Raw genomic sequence first — 18992 nt, forward strand, 5'->3', positions numbered from 1 at the left:
ACTTGGTAAAGGCACTCCAAGTTAAGCCTGTCCTTACACGTTTTCCTAAAAATCAGTCTTTAGAAATTCGTGTTCCAACTTCTGGCTGAATAATAGAAGGCACGGTGCGATTTACAGAGCTGGTTTGGTTTTTAAAGTGCCTGGTGTATGCTAAAACACATCACAATACACCATTTGAATTAATTTAGCTTCTTTGTACTTGCATTGAACTTCAGGAAGGAAAACAAAAATCACAATCGTGTTCCTTATTCAGCAACGATGATGTTTTTGTGGAGATCTTAATCCCGACGGACTGATCGCAAGCAGATTTCTGCAGGCATTCATCCCGCATCTGCGTTGGCTAGTTGTGATCGGCGAGTCAGACCTGTCAGGTGGTATTTCATCTGTTGCGTGACGGCACGGGTTTCACGAGCGCTCCCAGCAAGAAGGGGACATGCAAATCTGAAACGTTGGTTTTCCACATTTGTGTGTGTCCTTGAAATTCACTTCCTGCAAACGTCCAGGGAAAGGGAGCTTGAACCGAAAACCCTGGGCAAGGGTAGGTAGGATTTATCCATGTCTAATAAATCATGATGGTGGTACCAGACACCAAGAGTAGATTAGCTGCACATTATAGGGACAAGCATCACCTGCAGCTCTTCTGCTTGCCGTTGCAATGAAATGTTGCCTCTAAGACAAAGGTGGCATCTCCTCAGAGCCAGAGAGATCACAAATAGTTTCCAGCGCACAAAGCTCATGAACTATCCTCACCCCTTCTCCGAAAGGTGCTTGTGCCTTTTAAATGCAGTGCAGTTAGTGGTTTGGCCCGATCTGCAAAATGCCACAAGGTGCTTGTGCCTTTTAAATGTTCATTTAAATTAATGAGGATGTAATTTAGCAGAATTTGGCCTCTGGATTGCAGCATAGCCAGGCAAACTTTTCAGGAGTTTCCAGCTCTCAGGACCCACAAGAGAAGAGGGATTGAACATGAATGTGGATTAATCGCATTCCAGGTTTTGATCTCAGCCAGATACAGAGTCTATTATACCCAGCAAGGGAAAGAGGGGGGGAAAAATTAGACCACGGTTATTTTAGTGCAAATGGTGTACTTATTTCACCCAGACAATGCAGTGAATGAAGAAGATTATCTGATATTTCAAGCACAGCTGGTGAGTAATGTGTCTGCCTGTCAGATACTGGCAGATATTGCCACTGTGCGCTGCGGGAATTATAATCTGCGGATAATCTGTTCCAGTTCCTTGTGGTGCTTTCAGGCTTTCCAACCTCTGACTCCTTCAACCACAGAGACCAACCCCCTGTGAAACTCTGACTTGCAAGTCATAAAAATAAAAAGGTCAGCTGAGTGCCAGGGTGCCTACTGCAGTTTCCTCGTGAAGTGTATAAATGCAACAAGACAGTCGTGTTTATAGTAAGCTGAGACCCAAGAATTTGCAGCGCTCAAGTATTCATATAATACCTGTCAGCTAATGTTTTCAAACGTACGAAAGGGAAATCGGGAGGGTGGAGAAAACCCCCCCCCAGCCACCCTGCATTTGCAAAGAATGACCCCAAACAGGTTCCTTTACATGTGCTGCTTGTACATGGAAAAGTTCAAAAGGACAGAAATTATTCAGCTGCCATTTATAGCGCTGCTGTACAGCAATAGACCTGAATTTGCACGAGTACCACTTGTCCCCAGAATTAACAGCCATCCTATCACGTTAGCACATTAGTATCATCCATGCAGCCTGCAGACCATCCTTCAAATCCAGTGGGAAGACAGATGCACCAACATTAGCATCCTCTGGCAAGCAAACACCGGGAGCATCCAGGCGATGATCTTCGCTGGGCTGCCCACGTCATCTGAATGTCTCACTCCAGACTCCCGAAACAACTTTTATTCTCCCAGCTCAGTCAAGGTGTACGCTCCAGAGGAGGGCAGAGAAAGCCTGTCAAGGACATCCTCAAGGCCAACTTGAAAAAATGCAACATGGACATCAGCTCATGGGAGACTCTTGCCTGGGACCACCCCAAATGGAGGAAGAGTCTGCTGCAAGGATCTCGGACCTTGAAACCTCACGATGACAAGAGGAGATGGAGAGGTGTGTCGCAGACCAAATCAAGACCCTGGAGCCACCCACCCCGCACGGAAACATGAGCCCGAGTTGCAACAGGGTTTGATCCCGGATCGGCGTCGTAGGTCATCTTTGGACCCACAGATAAAGCAATCGCGCAGGACCATCATCCTCGACTGCGAGGGATTGCTAACGATCACATTAGCGAGCTATCTGAAGGGCCTGCCTTCTCATCGCTCGTGGGGACGCGAACAAGTGTATTTTGTCATCGACTCTGCTATCCTCGTCTTGAGAGCTTTGCTTTTTCTTCTCTTTCTTTTCCTTTATTTTTAGTATCCTTGCCTTCTCACCCTGACACTACAAAAATAGGAACAGCCTCCTAGCTTGAGGGTTTTGTTGTGCGTCAAGGAAAGAAGAAAAATAGCTACTTTGGCACAATTTGGTTCCCGGTTATCAGATTTTAGGTACAATGCCGTCTACAAAATCTTCGCCAGAGAAAATTGCCTTTGGATACCGTGTTGAGGAACTGCACTTTCGACAGCGGTCGTCACCTTCCCCTGCAGCTCTGTAATCCAGGCTTTTTCAAAAAGCCCGTGGGGTGCCTATCACTACAATTACAGCCTTAAACACCGAGCATCACGAACAACCGCTATTGTTCCCCGGTGAAGCCTGTCAAGTGATTTATCAGGAAGGCATTTTGCAGATCAGGCCAAACCACTAAACCTTTGATAAACTGAAACATCATTTTTCTTGTGATCTCAATGAAACTGATATTTTTTTAATGCTTTGAAATCTGAACACTGAGCAGTTCTTGTTAAATGATGATGACAAAGGGCGATTTTCCTGTCACAGAGACGACGAAGATTTTGCTTGGTTTTCAGTAGAAAATAATCCAACCTGACCAACAGGGCGGGCGACTCCATTTATCCATGTCAGCAGAGAGCGAGTAGGGTACGGCAAGTCACCTTTCATCTCGGTGCACGGTGCAGAGCGTCAGGCACCCCCCATGCGGGAGATGGGGAAAACCAAGTCACTGTTTTCAACCTGTCCCCTCATTTTGAGCAGGGTCACCCATCCTGGGGACATGTCATCCCAGCCAGATGCCTGTCCAGTCTCCTCTTGAAGACCCCCAAGGATGGGGCAAGCACCCCTCCCTTGGGAGCCCATTCCAGATCCTGGCAGCCCTGACCGTGAAGAGCTTTTTTCTATTGTCCAGTCTAAACCTACTCTCCAGTAGCTTATGGCCATTGTTCCTTGTTGTCCCAGGGGTGCCTGGTGAACAGATCGTCGCCTACTTCATGTTGCTCTCCCCTTATGAATGTGTACGCTGTCACAAGGTCCCCTCTCAGCCTTCTCTTGGGGAGGCTGAAGAGGTTAAAGTCCCTCGTAGGGCCTTCCCTGCAGACCTTCAATCAGGCGACTCGCTCTTCTTTGGCCCCTCTCCAAGTTGTCCACATCCCACTTGAACTGCGGCGTCCAGAACTGGACACGGTAATCCAGCTGTGGCCTGACCGGTGCCACGTAGAGAGGGAGAATCACCTCCCCGGACCCGTCTGTGAAACACCTATGGATGTACAACAAGGTGCGACTAGCTCTGCTGACTGCTTCATCACATTGGCGACTCATGTTCATCCTGGAGTCAACAGTGACTCCAAGATCAGTGGTGCTGAGATGGTCGCCCCCCAGCCTGTAGGTCTGATGGCAGTTCTTCCTCCCTAGATGCAGCGCCTTGCACTTGTCCTTATTGAATTGCATCCTGTTGCTCTCTGCCCACTTCCCCAGCCTGTCTAGGTCAGCCTGGATCTAGTTCCTCCTCTCCAGGGTGTTAGCTGCACCCCATAATTTTGTGTCATCCGTGAATTTGGGCAGGGTGCTTCCCACCCCCTCGTCCAGATTGCTGATGAAGATGTTGAACAGCACCGGCCCCAGGACTGAGCCCTGGGGGATGCCACTGCCCGCATCTTTCCAGGTTGACACCGACCCATCCGCCACCACTCTCTGAGCGCGACCCGTGAGCTGATTTGCTACCCGGTCTACCGTGTAATCATCCAAGGCAAATCCCCTCAGTTGATTTATAAGGATGGTATGGGATACCTTGTCAAAGGCCTTCTTGAAGTCCAGACAGATAACATCCACCTCAACTCCTGCTTCTAAACAATTGCTGGCCTTGTCGTAAAAGGAAACTAGGTTGGTCAGGCAGGACCTGCCCGCTATAAACCCATGCTGGTTACCCCTCTGCATCACATTAGCCAGCGGGCTCCCACACATGTGCTCCTTGATCATTTTTTCCAGGACTTTCCCAGGGATAGAGGCAAGGCTGACTGGTCTGTAGCTCCCTCGGGTCCTCCTTCCTCCCCCTCGTAAAGACTGGGACCACACTGGCCCTCTTCCAATCCTCTTCACCTGTCAGGTAAGGTGAAGACGCACCTGCAAAACATGTGCTGCCATCCTTGCTTTATGGTTCAGAAATGTGGACTGCATATGCTAGGCACATCAAAAGACTGGATAGCTTCCACATGAGATGCCTGCACAAAATCCTGAAAAATACGGTGAGAAGACAAAATGCCAAGCACAGAGGTGCTGGAGCACACAGGACTGACACGCTTAGAAACCGCCATCAAGAAGAGGAGGTTGTGATGGATCAGCCACGTCAGGAGAATGGGAGGAGACCGCATCCCCAAGAATATTTTGTACAGCAAGATTTGAGATGGCTCTAGAAAGCGGGGTCGCCCTCTACGGTGGTACCCCACTATGTGCAAAAATGTTATGAAGTCGATCAGCGTCGACGTAGAAAGCTGGCAGGAGTGCGCAGAAGCCTGTCCGGTTGGGAGGCAACATCTGGCGCGGGGTGCAGCCCAACATGAAGCGACTTGGATCCAGAGGATGGATGCAAAGCGAGAAAGAAGGAAGCAGTGTGCTGTCGACTTGGACTCCGACTCAGACAACACATGGATCTGTGAAACTTGTAACCAGCCGTGTCACTCTCAAACTGGGTTTGCCAGCCACAAGCAGGTTCATCAGGCACCCGAGTAGACCTCTTACACGTATGCCACGATCCAAAGGATCAACGGTTGCCTGCTGACTGCAATTCATCCAAACGCACTTTCAGGGCTTCGCAGAGCACAATTCCACGGCGCCTTCTGGAAAGGATGGTCCAATGATGGCGGGGAATAGCCACGCACTTGTGGTGAGCAATTGGACACCACTGCCAGGAACAGAAATGTCAGCTGAGACACATCCAGGACCCAGGGAACGCCAGGCTGTATCCAATGGTGCATCTGGTGCATGTTCTGGTATACCCAATGGTGTCTCATCCACCCAGCAGCCCATCTCCCATAGCGGCTTCTACGAGGTAGCTCAGAGAAGAGACAGGGAACCCAGCTCTGGAGTCATTTACTGGTGGAAAACTTTCTTCCTCACTCCTATTAGTTAGCAGGAGGGTTTATAACCCTGTCTTTCTAATGCAAAGCTGCATATTCTCAAGATCCATTGAGATGCTCAGTCTCTCTGTGAAGTCTGCAGATTTCTGATTCGATGTCTTGCTGGTTAGCAATAGGCCACTTTAAAGAAGGGAAGCAGCATAGTTGATGGTGCCATCACCCTCATCCTTTTATTTAAGGACCCACGCGTGGTCCCCCAACACACGGAGACCCATTGCCATCCTCCCTGGCTGAGACTGCAGCAGACACACTGATGAAGACAAATGCCCGTGCATAGCGCAGGAGGGAGCACAGTCAAGCTCTGAGTGCAAAACCAGCAGCCATCTGCTGCAGCGAACACTGCTCGTTTCCATGGGCTCCCTACCATTCCCCTGGCCTGCCCCCCAAAATATTCCACAATAGATCTGCTTATGAGCAGGAATATGCACTGTCTACCTGCAAACCCTATCAACCAGGTCATAAGCCCTAGATGCATCAATTCCTTCCTCTGCTCATGGCAGGTGGGAGGCTGGAGCACTGGAAATCCGGAGCAAGGGATACTGGTAGGGCCATATTGGAGGTTTAAGAACAAGAATACCCAACGTGCCACCAACCAGGAGGAGGAAACCTAGTTCAGCATTTGCTTGGGTGAGTCCTGATGCCATGACAGCTGCGACTCCCCAGATTGCTGGGAAGACCAAACTCTTTCAGGGAGGTGAAAGTAATGGTTGTTTCTAAACCTTGCAGTATTTTGACCAGCAGAATCCTTGACATTTTAGCAGCATCACGGCAAGGCCAAAGGCACGTTCATGTGCGGAGCACGGCTCAGCTGAACACCCACCCTCTTGTGAGCAACCGGGGGGACCGAAGTGTACAGGACTGACAACAAGATGATCCTTGCCCGTGTCAATCCCCGTCGGCTCTCAGACTTGGGAAAGATTTCGGCTTGCTCAAGCCATGAGAAAAAAGGTAGCGTGGTTCTAACGAGGAACGTAGAAAGCTTTGCATTATTTTCACAGAATCAGGGAAAATTCAGGCTGGAAGGGACATAAGGAGGTCACATCTAGTCCAACCCCCTGCTCCAAGCAGGACCAGCCCCAAATCCATCATCCTAGCCAAAGCTTTGTCTACCTGGGTCTTAAACACTCCAAGGATAGGGGTTTCTTGCCTTCGAGACTGCAGCTAACGTAACATATTGCTAGAGCTGCCAAGAGTAAGAGCACACTTTAAAACAGGAGGACAGACCAGCAATGAGTAGCCTGGACCGCTCCAAAGTAAGTGAAATGATGTTATATTAAGTGGCTATGGATTAGCACGGCTCACCTGACCCTCACTGGGAGAGCAGCCATCAAAACCCCATATATTACTCTGGTGGGGAGTAGAGAATTATTGGATCTTAGTATACTTATGGCATGTGGATATCGTGCTCCTGGGTATCAAGTTTACCTGGTGCTTTCTTTGGTTTTCAAGTGGTCTGGCATTTCCCCCATGATGCGACTACACCACGTGACGTAACACTTAATGCCACAGAGCAAACCTGGTAAAAATGGGGCTAGCTGGTTTTGCTGGACTTCTCCCATATCTGTGCAAGACAAACAGCCACTTTTGCGTGGTACAGGGGTGTTGGTTGTAGCCGTGTTGGTCTAAGGACATAGGCAGACAAGGTTCTTTGTGTAAATCTGATATCTTTTATTAGACCAACTCAAATAGTTGGAAAAATTCTTCTTTGGGTATAAATACCCTTCATCAGGCTGAGGAAGCACCTGCACTTGGTGTGTGCTCTTCCTGGATGGAGTGAATAGGGGTTTTTTTTTAACCATTTCTGCATGTTTGCATGCATACACATGCACACACAGAGTCAGCCAACATCCATATTCAACCAAATCCCGATGCTCTTTCCCTTACTTTTACACTCTCCCCGTTTAGGTTGGCTTCATGGCAATCTTGTCTGCCGGAGGATCCCCTTGCCACTTGCCTTGCTTCTGCAAATGCAGCGGTAGTGTGTTTCAGGTGCACGAGTGCTCAGTCTGCACCCAGCTGCTTTCTACAGTCCTGTCCTTAGCTCTCTAGGGCAGCACCTGCCTTTTCGTTCGTGTTTGCACAATGCGTGCAATGGGCCCATGGTGCTAACGCCAAACACGTAAGAAGCTGTAATAAGAAATATGATTAAGAAAGAAATAACACCAAGAAATGGCACATAAAGAACCACGTGAGCCTGACTGCTGCTTTGGCTGACTTGACCCCAGTTACTCCTTTTACAGCAGGCCTACGCCTCAGCTTCACGGCGTTGACAAAGGACGCCGTGCCTGCGGGTCTCTGCTGCTTGGCGTCGGATGGCAGGGGCGACGCCGAACCTGCCGGGTTTGCTCTGCTCCTGGATGTTCCCGTGCTCCTCGCTGCCACTAGCCAGTTCCTAGGCAAATTCTTCTCTAGTGCTAATTACAGTATAACACGGCTGAATACTACTGACCCCATCAAACTTGACAGGCAACATCTCATCTTACCCAGAGCCACTTAAAAGAAAGAAAGACGACGAACATATCTTTAGGCTGAAATATTTGTTAGTCTAAAAATCTGCAAGCTTTAATCATACCCTTGCAATTTCCCTTGTATGTATTTATACTGATAAGAGGTTCAGGACAGTAATTATCAGGCTTGTACATACAAGCAAAATCAGGCTGCAGGGCCAAAGGCCAAAATGAAAGAGAGTGTCGGGTGTTCAGGAAACTGGGAGCTTGTTTGTGCTGAACTACACAGACAAAGGAGGAGGTTTTATTCTTGGATCAAAACTAGAGCCGAGATAAGAAGCCAGGCAGTAAAACCTGGGGAATATGCTCTTGGATTTCATCCGGCCTCTTTTCTCCTTCAGATCTGAAGGACCCGGAAGCCTGTTCCCTGCAAGCAGCACAAGCAGCCTCATTTTTCTGCCCATTTCTAGTCACGCGTTGCAATCAGGCAGCCTCCACTCCGGCGTACGCACGGGAAATGGATGCACTTCCATTTTGCGTACCCAAGGTGCCTGTATTGGACTGCTTGGCCGAACCCCCTGTGCAAACAAGGGTTGCACATCCAAACGGATGCACCGGGCAGGTGCGTGCAGCCCTGTGCCCTGCAGCAGCTGCACAGCACTGGGCCTATGGGTTTTTTCCCACATTTTTTCCCCTCGTTGTGGGGGGTGGAGGAGAGGAATGATAAAAACCTTCACTCAGAACAGGCAGATGAGCAAATGCTTCAGATTGTCTTCTGCCTGACTGTCGTCTGGGCACAATTCAGCCCGTTTCAGCCACCTGGTGTCAGCGTCAAACACAACGCTCCCTCCCGCACCAGATGTGCTGCCCGGCGACCCACCCCGGGGGGGAAGCAAGCACTGCAGCCCAAAAGGGACCCCGGGGAGAGGCAAATAATGTAGGTGTCGCACACTTCATGATTGCAGGACAAACCTAGCAAACCCCTTGCGTACCAAGGCACTTGCAGCTTGGGAGCTTCAACCCGAGCATCAGTGAGCTACGGCAAAAAAAAACAAACAAACCACAAAAACAAAAATCTTAAAAGTAACTGCAACTTCCACCTCCTCTGTGGTCTGGGACAGACATTGCATAAACCGGTTTGACCCAAATCAGTTAAGTCTGCTACTACATTCAACCAGGTTTATCTTAAACCAGTTTCAGCCATTGTGAAGCTGGTTTCTGTGCACTGAACTTCTGTCCTGTTATAGGTTCAAACCAGTTTCTGATCACTTGCGCTGGTGTCTATGTAACGTGTGTCCCATTACACCCTATAGCAACAAGCACTGAAGAGATAAGAAAGGGTAAAGAGCAACAGCAAACACGCGCGTGGCATTTTCACCCGTGCCTGCCGGAGTCGGGGAGAGCCAGGCTTAGGTTACACGGGAACAAGCACGATGGCCTGTTGCCCATCACTAATTCGAGCACACGGACATCGCAGAAGGTCCAGTCCCACCATCAACTTTGATGAGACACAGAAGGGACATCTGGAAACCGAGTGTCCTGGTTCAGGGTCTGCTCCATCCAGCCCTGACTCGCATGAGCATTGCCTTCAAATCCACCGGCCTCCCAGCACAGGTTGGCGTGATGCGATGAAGGGCTACGGAGTCAGGGAGCCTCACCCGGCCTGTTGGTCACTCGTGCGGCTCTGGCGAGGGTTGCACGTTTTGTTCACCTGCGAGCAACGTGCAACCTACTCGTGGTAAAACGGCAGCCTCTTGGGCAATAAAACCATCACCAAAAGGGTCTGAAGTTTCCTGGGCCATCCCTCCCTGGCCATGCTTTGGTCCTTCCAGCCCAGCCAACAGAAACTGAAACGAGACTCATCTGCCGGTCGGTGCCCTGCCCGACATCAGTGCCCAAATCTCTCCCAAGCTTCTTCCTCGTGCCTAACTTTCTTTTTAAAGTATTGAAGACTTTAAAGAGAACTTTAATATTTTTCTCCCTTTCCTTTCCAGTTCAATTTCTGCCCTCAGCCCCTTTTCTACCCCGCTGGATGCATGCCGATGCTGGATCAGGTTGGAAGAGAAGCTATACGCAGAAGGCATCTGCAGGGATCAGGTTTTTTCTGAGATCATGCAAAAGCTTTTTGCTTCCTGAGAAAAGAACCTGTTTGGAGACGGCCTGATGTAATGACATGGTTGGAGAGGTAAAATTAGATGCTGTGGGGAAGATTGTGATCTAGGAAACACTATCGGGCTGAGCCGGCCCAGGTTTTCTTCTGTTGCTGTTCCAACATAAACACGCTCTAAAGCGGTGACGTAACAAAGCCCGGCCCGGCCGGCCGCGTAGGCAAGTGAACTCGACTCAGATGAGTTGTCAGGTTTCCATGCTAGAGAAGATGCAAGACTGCTCCTAGCACTCCCTGCAGGCACCAGGGGAAACCCTCCCTGAACCAAATGCAATCCTGATTGACGAGGAATGGAGAGGACAGGCTGGGCGTGGGGAGGAGGAGGGCGTACAAGTGAAGCGGAGCATCCTGCATAAGTTAAATCCCCCGTGTCCCAAATGCCAGCCTTGCCTCAGTATGCCCATGCTGCAAAAAGGGGCATGTTTGTCACTCAGACCACGCAACCCAAACCAGCCAATGTGGGCTGAAATAGGTGAGACAAGGCAACTTTGGGTTTGCAGCAAGCTCAGCCTAACCCAGACTCTGCTACAGGCTTTAACCCAACGTCGCTCAGCTCTGGTGACCTTATCTTCAGTGCTTTGATCTGAGTTACCCAACTCAGCCAGCCAACATACGCTCGGGTATAAACACCCCTGGAAGGCTTGGCCACGTGTCCAAGGGTATCGCTGCAAGGAGGATGCTGAAACTCTGGAAAGGGCTCAGAAACTGCCTGCAAGACAGACGTGGAATATGGGAAAATCCACATTACAGTGAAAGCCTTCAGTTGTGTCTAGTTTGGGGCAATTCTCTTTTCTCCCGTTGGTCACTTAGGGCCCCTCAAACTAACCCAGATGCCCTGTTTGGTTCAGCTCACTGCATCCGTTTGCAATGTAAATGTCTGCCCGCGTCTCACTGATACATCAAGACTTACAAACGAATGGGAAGAAATGCCCGGGCAAAAAAAAAGTAGCAAGCAGCCCTCCCGGAGCAAACCGGTGAGTGACGCCATACTCAGAGACAGGCCTGTTGCACCAGAGCTGCACACACAGCCACGAGCGGACCACCACGTGCAGCATTACCTACCACCGCGCATTGCAACCAGCGGGTTTTGGGAACAGCTTTCAGCCTGCGGTTTCGCTCTGCTTACAACCATTGAATCACGGAAAATGACAAGTTGGACGGGACCTCGGGAGGTCACATCTAGTCCAACCCCTGCTCAAAGCAGGACCAGCCCCAGCTCCATCATCCCAGCCTGGCGTTGGCCATTCGAGAGTCCAGCTGCATGCAACTTCAAATCCCAAAGAAGGGACTGAAAGTGTTTTCATGCCATTTTTGTTGTCAATCAATCAATCAATCACTTAATCCTTCTGTGCAATTACCCTCCTGCATTACAGGGGCTCATTGCCGCTCTCCAACAAGATGCCTGGGTAGCTAAATCCTGCATAAAACTCTTCGCCTGCATCTCTACACCAACACTTGCAAGATTTTTGTCCCATTCATGAGCAGCAATTTCACGAAACGGGGACCCTTTTGAAAGCAATCTGCTCCATGTGGGGATGGGCCGTCCCTGAAGTGGTAACTAAGCTCACTCCAAAGCCACCGAACTCACCCGACAACATCTTCCACGCGCTCACAGTTCGGAAGTGGCTTCGGCATTCCCAGCCAGGAGCTGCTTTTCTCTTCTGCCCTTGAAGCCTCGGCCTCCGTTATTTTGACAGATGTAACGCGAGTTTGCCCTAATAAATCTTCCTCCAACACGCCTCCCAGCTGAGGTGCAGCAGCTGCAAGCAGACTTGCATGGAAACAATCAATGGTTGACAAACACCATTTCAAACAAACAGGCCATGGTCTCTCTTGAAACAGCTCCCCGCATCTGGACGCCGCTACTCTTCAATAGTTCATGTGAGGTCACCTAAGAGCTACTGCCTAATTAGAGCAGGCTACTTCAAACTCCGTCACGCGGGCAGCCCAGAACAGCCCATTTCTCTTGCAGTTGCATCAAGTCCCTCGTAACCGTTAACTTCTGGGAAATGAAGGCTGGAAGAGATCTGCAGGTGGGCTCCTGCATCAAGGTCTTTGCTATCACCAGCAAGCAGGCCACATAGTCTTGTCCCGAAATACAGGTACCACCTTCAAATCTAGGTCAGTATTTTTTGTCCCCGTTGCACTTCCTGAAAGATTGCTCCTGCTTCTCTCTCTTCACATAGTTAGAAAGCTCTCTAATTTCCGGCCTAAAGATGCTTTGCTTGTTCACCCATCCAAAATCAGGCGGTGCTCAGATACGACAGCAATTCGGGCAATGTAACTACCTTGGTGCTCGGACAACCCTGAGCACTAGAAAAGAGCCATAGAGACCTCAGAAAACAAAACAAGTTTTAGTGACCTTGCTCAGCATTTCAGCCCGATTTCATGTACCAGGTGTATGAAGATGAAGTTCAACCACCCCGTCGGGCAGTTGCTGCAACATTCAGACTTCTCCATTCCACGTTTTTGATGAAGGTTTCATTAAGCCAAGACCTACCGCACCTGGACAATGCTGGCGAACGAGCTAATTCTCTCACAACAGGCGCAGCTGGATGTTAGAACAGCCTTTCTTCTCGCTTTTCCTTGATGGTTTCCAAAATTCAGAACCAAAGTCACGAATCAGAACCGAATACTTTTCCGATCCTTAGGATGAGGACGTTTTGTTGCGTGATCTTGAACTGGGCATCGTGGCACTACGTCATATTTGAAGCAAGTAGGAACGAGGTCTTTGGCGCTCTAAAGACTTCTGCCTACCCATCCTATGCTCTTAGGAGGCAGCAACACACCGTTCAGGCTGGCATTCATACCTGTGGAAACAAGGACCCAGGCCAAACTCCACTTGCACACAGACTGGTCTGGATTGGTTCACAAGCAGGAGACTCTTGATGCAAAGCTATAAGCTGCCTTTTTTGCCCCCGTCTCTTTTTGGGTGCAGGGAGGAGGGAGACTAGGTGCATGGCACCTCCTGCTGCGTGCGAATGCATCTAGCTAGAGATGGGCTGACCTCTCCCCGTTCCGGACTGCATGTGCGGTTGCATGAAATACGGGGCTCTCGATCCCTGCGGCAGAGTTTGCAGGGGGGAAAACTAGTCAAGGCAGCCTACAGCTGTTCTGCACAATGCCATCCCGGGTGAGTAAGGAAAGGGCTTCTTGCAGTCCTTCACACTGGCACAAAGCAGCCCTAGGAGTGCATATATTTCCTCTGGAGAAAACTCTCCTTTCACATGCGACTCAAAATGGCACCACATGTTATTTTCCAAGAGACTTTGCAACCATTTTGTGAACCGCAGGCCTGAGAAGGTTGGAAACGACTCCCCTGGTGACTGCCATCTCTGCAGGAAGCACATGAGATGTTCAGTGCACGTCTGCACCTGAGGCAAGGGGGCTGGCAATGTTGTGAAGCACATCCACATTCAAGGCATGGAAGAGAAGCATCTCCCCGACCAACCGGGACCCTTAAACTGACCCAGGAGTGACGGCAGCAAGCCACAGGCACAATCCACGCCAGCCCTCGGTGCGTTGGAGGGTGTTGGCAGAGATGATGAAAACTGGCAACTCCTCAAACAAGCATGCCTGTAGACTGGGGAAGGGAGAAGGCTAAAGGGTATAGTTTTCTGTCCCTGCATAGAGATGCATTTATTCGGCTGCTCAGCATACTGCTAATAGGCTTTGCGTGCCTAAAGCCACAGGCACTTCGATGAGCCATTCAGCTTTAGGTTTTGTTGGGCAATTTTCTTTGATTTAAATATGTTGACATTTTTGCTGGACTTGCCTGATGTAAAATTTTCCAAGTAAAATCAGAGCAAAATTGTGCAAGTTCAATGAAAACAGTCTTTTGTTTCAACACGTTAAAAGAACCTCCTTCTCTCTGCAGAATACGGCGCGGCGAAGCCAAACCTCAGACCGCAGGTCCTGAAAGCAAAAAGGTGTGACAGTGTTTTCTGAGCCCTCTCTTTTTTCAGCTTTAAATGTGGAATAGATTAGTGGCCAAATCCACTTCACACATGCCCTCTCCTCCTAATTCTCCTCCTAATTGAAGTTGGGCTTTTTGTGTTTTAAGTGAGGTCCTACTCTTAGCACAGAAAAAAAAACTTCGCTGGACTTCTTTTTCTTTCCCTCTGCTAGTCTCTCTCAACAGTATGGAAATCAGAGAAAGCATCCTTTCAAAGAGTTGTCAAAACAAGACAGGCAACTATTTTTCTATTCTTTTTTTTCTTCTTCATTATTTCACTTCTTAGCCGTCCTTTGCTTCGCTTTGATCTTTGGAGTCTGAGTTCTTTGGACAAATCAGACTAGTTCTACGGTTTCTTTTTTTGACTGGTAAGAAAAAGATGTGAACTTCAGAAAAAGCCTGTAATGAACACCGTGTCATGCGAACAATGGGCCGAGCTCTGCCATCACGGCACCGATGAAACGCCAAAGACAACTGCACTGAAGAAGTCAAAAGAAAAACGTTCACCGTCCTCCCTCAGCAGAGCCCTCCCTGTTGGCTTCTGCCAGGGCTGTGTTTATTCCTCTACATTGGGGACAGAAGTTACTCATAAACCAGCTTAAGTGATGGGAAACTGGCTCAAATCTGTAACACAGCAGAAGTTCAGCACACATAAATTGCTTTCAAAATGGCTAAAACTGGTTTAAGATAAACCTGGACGGATGTAGTATCAGACTGAACTGATTTACATTAAATCGGTTTATTGAACTTCTGTCCCAGATCCCCTCCAGATTCAAGTTAACTCACAGTCCCCTGGCATCCCATGATGCTTTGCAGCTCCCCAGCAGCCGGCATCCCTGCTCACAAGGTGGGCAGGCTAGGCTGGGCCCAAGCTGTCTGCTCCAGTCCAGCAAGGAGGCGTGCTCTAGCGTCCCCCAGCATCCAGCCTGGGCCACTGCAGGCTGCATTTCCAGAATCAAAAATGAACATCTGTTCACTTGCCTATCCATTCAGTCTACACAGCTAAGACTAACCTGCAAAGATTGAATTGATTCAACCTCAGGCTTTTTGACTGTCTTTACTTCACCCTAGGGTTACCCTGCATTTCATACCAGCACGAAGGAGCAGAACCACAGAAATGTCAAAAGAAGGTACTTGAGGTCAGGGCATGCAACCCAGTGCCCTGAGGTCGGATTAAGTATACCTACACCACCCCCAATGAGTGCTTGTAGTCTGACTGCTTACGTCCAAGTAGAGAAGCTATAGGTGATGCCTCTCCCAAGTGTACCGTATACCTCCTGTTCACATCACATCCCCCATCTCATGTCAGGCCCAGTTGGCACAGGTAGAAAAGATTCCCAACAAGCCTGCTTATGGCACAGCTTACTTTGGGACTGGTCTGGTGCCTGGTACCCAGATCCAACCAGCTGCCCTGCCATTGTCTATTAAGACAGCATTGCTAATGCATAATTAAGTTGTGATAGGAGATTATCAGACAGTCTGGACAGAATAGATCAGTACAGCTTCAGAAGGGAGGCAACAGGTTGGAGAACGTACAACTCCTTAAGTTGTACCAGATCCTTCCATCTCCCGATTTCAAACCCTAGGACTGAACCAGTCTGGTCTCTCTCGTATTTCTGATGTAATATTTACCCCACAATGTAGGAGTCTACAGGTACGCACAGCCCTAAGGGCTAGTCTCTGTATTACAGTTCCCCGTGGTTGGCAAAGAGACGGGGCTTCTAGCAAGCAGCAAGCACACCTCCAGTTGTAGAAAGTAAAGTAGCCTATAATAGGTTTTTCCTTCCAAAGATGTGGAGTGGGAGCCCCCAGCTTTCACTGAGCCTCCCACATTAAAAAATACCATTCGCCCATGGGGTTTTTGGTCGTCACGCTCTCTGCAGGGCTCTGGCTACCGCGGGAGAACGCTGCAAGCATTGGATTGAGTTTGAGGCATCGGGGCATTGGAGACGGAGCTGGAGAAGGTGTTTCTTCAACAGCAGCAGAGGAATCTGACATTCACGGTCTTTCAGCCTAAAGCATCTATTCTCTTAGTAAATCAAGATTTTCACAGTGGTCAACACCGCCAAGTGAAACCGGTGCTGCATTGATCTTCCAGGTAGACAGAAAAGCCACACACAGGAACACTCCTCTCCCCGAGGAAAACAATACCAGCTTTTGTGAAACCCGACATCTCCGCCTCCCGCGCGTCCTCCACCCCTGCATCCCTTTGGAACAACAGTCTGAGCTACTGACTTTTAAAAGGTAACACGAAGTCCTGCAGTCTCCCAAAGTTTGTAACTATACTCCAAGTTTTCATTTGAATTTTGTCTGGTTTTATTCACCAGGGTAATTGCAGAGAAAACAACTGTAAAATCTAGTGGCAAATTCTCGGAAAAGATAAGTTTTATTTAGAAAGAGTCTAGTCTTCCTACCAGCAATGGCCTGTATCTGTATAAGCCAGAGATTTTGAACCAGGGTGCCACAGCACCCTGAGGTGCATGGAGGTCCACTGAAGGGTGCTGCAGGGGCCACGAAGCATTAGCAGTGTTATGTGTGCAAATGTGATTCACAGGACAAGCCCAGAAATTTTGAATAGGGAGCTATCATGCTACAACCAGTCTTTTCTGGTGGAGGTTTTGAGTTCCTTGCAACAAAAAAATTGTCCTGTTTATTTTTCCCGTAGTCAAAAAGTGAGTGAAAGCTAATAGCTGGCAGTTTCTGAGCGGTGCCTTGAGTCTCAGTGGTGGCAAGCTCTCGATTCAAGGAGGATTTCTGCCACGACTCGTTGCACAGTCTTGAGACTAACGAGGCTGAGAGCCATTGGTATAAGTAGATGTGTACACTGCTTTGCATAGAAGATGTGTACAAATGCCTGTATATGATTTGCACACGTGCTCTGAATACAGCTGAGGAAGATTAAATGGTATTTATTTCATTTCGCTTAAAGCATTTTGCCTGTCTTCCACAACAGAGATGAGCGTAGCACGGAAGAGGACACACACTTGCACAAAAAGGACGATTGCATGTGCAAACCCTTTTACGTGAGGACATAGACGGCTCTACTTTCAGATGCATTGGCCAAGTACAACTTCTGGAAGTCACATCCCCTTCAAGTCAGGTACCAAAGAACCAACACGCCCCCAAACCAGTCACTTTTCAAAAAGGTAAGTCCTCCTTTCTGTGTACTTGCCCACATTTGAAAGCCCCGAGGCATTTAAGTTGGCAGCAGCCCTTCCCTCCTGCTGCACATCCCCCCGCAAAAAAAACACTGCCTTGGATTTGGCAACACTTCACACTGAGCTGAAGTTAGTGCAGGACCATCTGCCATAAATCAACCTATGGTTGGTCCTCCAACCAAAACCTGAGCCCTCACACAAGGAAACTGCACTCATCTAACTAAATCAATTTTTAACAAAACTTTAGTTAAAGCAGTGCTGCTTGCTAGGGCTGTGAGAAGCTTCGGTAGCCAATTCGATTCGGAGCAGATTCGCCCCGATTCGGTGCCCAAATCGAATCGGGAGACCCATTTCTCTCTCCAAATCGAATCAGAAGCCCCCAAATCGATTCAGAGATTTTTCCATAGACTGTACAGACAAGCATCGCAGTGTCGGCGGGAGCAGCTGGACGAGCCCTGGCTTGAGCCGGCAACCCCAGGAGAAGCCACGGCTCGTCCGGCTTCCCTCCCACCGGGGTGAGGCAGATAGTGCTGGCAGCCCCGGGACAAGCTGCGGGGGGTAGGGGAATGATCAGGGAGCTGGGGGAACAGACAAGGGCTCCCCCCCAGCTCCCAGTTTGATCCCCCCCAGCCCCACAGCTTCTCCCGGGGCTGCCAGCACTGCCTGCCTTGCCCCGGCGGGAGGGAAGCCGGGGAGCATTTGGACGAGCCGTGGCCTCCCCCGGGGCTGCCGGCTCAAGCCGGGGCTCATTTGGCTGCTCCCGTGGACACTACCTGCCTGTATAATCTATGGCCAAATATCTTTGGATTCAGATTCGGCCGAATCAGGACAGTGATACATATCACCAAATCAAATCACTGTGTCTCCGAATCGCCAAATCCGATTCCAAAGTGAATACCAGCCACTTTGCACAGGCCTACCGCTTTCTCACACTAGCAAGGCCTCACTAACTATCGTCTGGCTTTCATGCAAGAAAGAGAACAGGAGCATGTTGGGTGGTTATCTAGCTAGTGTTTGTTAAACTGCTCCCAAATTTGTTCCTGCGCGGCATATGCATGTCATGTGTCCTCTCTCGGGTGCATGGCAAACGCCGCCCCGATGCTCGGAGGTTGTAATTTTTTGCCCACGCACGCTTTGAAGCTGCGAGCTGCTCCTGCCGCCGAGCGGAAGGGTGCTTTCGGGAATCAGAACCTCATGGAGCTCAGTCACTTGTGTCTGAGTAAAATGTCACAGGAAACCCACATCACAGAGTCTAAAACTCCCCTCCTACAATCTCCTCCTCTGTTAGTCTTGCTCCTATTAGACTCAATAATGCTCTTTGGTAGTGCTTAAAATGGGATGAAGTTTTCTAGAATAAATTGTGGGGCACCTTGCACTTCCTCCCTGACACTGCCACTTCTTTCACACCTCATTCCTCTTCCAGCCTTGCATGGAAACCCTCAAGCAATGAAATTAGTACAGGACATACGTCCTTTTTAATCTGCCCGTTATTAACCTTATTAGATAAGTCAACTGGAGTTATGGTAGTTTCAGCTGTGCATGTGGACAGCAAGAGTTTTGTCTGCACGTGGGCAAGGACGGAAGAGACGGCAATGCACCTCCAGCGTGTCTAGACAGAGCTCGAGCGCTCAGTCTCCGGAGCAAACCTAATGGGAGCAAGCCCAGGAAACTTCACGTCTAAGTAAAACAACTCGAGCAGTGTTCCCCTCCCCACAAAAAAGTAAGCTTTCTGGAGAAACATCCTGAGAAATGGATTTTGTATTTTGGAAAT

The 18992-nt window shown here is 49.3% G+C and overlaps 1 long non-coding RNA gene across 2 annotated transcripts in view; it reads left to right on the forward strand.

Moving 5' to 3' along the window:
* LOC132243958 (uncharacterized) overlaps positions 1 to 18992 on the forward strand; it is a 55307-nt gene that overhangs the window by 18374 nt on the left and 17941 nt on the right. Inside the window, exons 1-2 of one of the 2 annotated variants that reach the window (XR_009455519.1) lie at positions 15007 to 16307; positions 17017 to 17209. This is a non-coding gene — a long non-coding RNA (uncharacterized LOC132243958). Of the gene's footprint in view, positions 1 to 15006; positions 16308 to 17016; positions 17210 to 18992 lie in introns of those variants that run through there. The other variant, XR_009455520.1, reaches the window with a different exon arrangement.

Source organism: Alligator mississippiensis, chromosome 11 (assembly GCF_030867095.1).
Source record: "Alligator mississippiensis isolate rAllMis1 chromosome 11, rAllMis1, whole genome shotgun sequence".
In the NCBI taxonomy this organism is placed as follows: Eukaryota; Metazoa; Chordata; order Crocodylia; family Alligatoridae; genus Alligator; species Alligator mississippiensis.